The sequence below is a fragment of the Etheostoma spectabile genome, chromosome 20 (genome assembly GCF_008692095.1).
Source record: "Etheostoma spectabile isolate EspeVRDwgs_2016 chromosome 20, UIUC_Espe_1.0, whole genome shotgun sequence".
Classification (NCBI taxonomy): domain Eukaryota; kingdom Metazoa; phylum Chordata; class Actinopteri; order Perciformes; family Percidae; genus Etheostoma; species Etheostoma spectabile.
Genome location: NC_045752.1, coordinates 26,530,314 through 26,531,006, shown reverse-complemented (window position 1 = coordinate 26,531,006; position 693 = coordinate 26,530,314).

Here is a 693-nt window from a genome sequence, read left to right as displayed (position 1 = left end):
GATATCACCAGGGGTTCATTTTCTTTAAATGTAAATCGGACACTGTGGTGCCTCCGCATGCTGGCATGGTGGAGGCACCACACTATAAAAGGTATAAAAGAAGCTAAAACACCTAAAACAGTCTAAAAAACAAACAAACAAGGAAGCTAAAATAAAGTAAAACACTGATCTAAAATAAAACCTGCTTAATAAATACTAAAACACACTTACCTTTCTTGTTTGGTCTGGTCAAGATTGTAAATGTATTCCAACTACAAACAAGTAAAAGTAAAAAACAAAATTTGTTCACAAGGAATGGTTGGAATGTCTTTCAAAAAACCTGGTGCTACAAACCTATGCCATAAACAGGCAAAAGTTTTGTCCAGACATAGGAGGCAATTGCAGTCTTAGCCATAAGGCCGAGAAGCGATGACCACCACCACTTTGCTGTCCGATGAAACCTCCCCCGGACGGTTCTCAGTTGTCATGGTCCAGTACTATTAATTGGACATAACAATAGCTGCTACTTAGCACCCACCACCCAAGCGCTCCATGGTGAAGCACAAAAGTCTAGTTAAAGACGGCAATTTTGGTTTTCACAATCGGACAAGCTTCTGCCAACCTGCAATATTCCCATGCTGTCACTTTTTAGCTGTTGTTAAGAACGTGAGTCTCCTTTAGGACAGCGCATTTGTTTTTCACAAGTACAAAAGG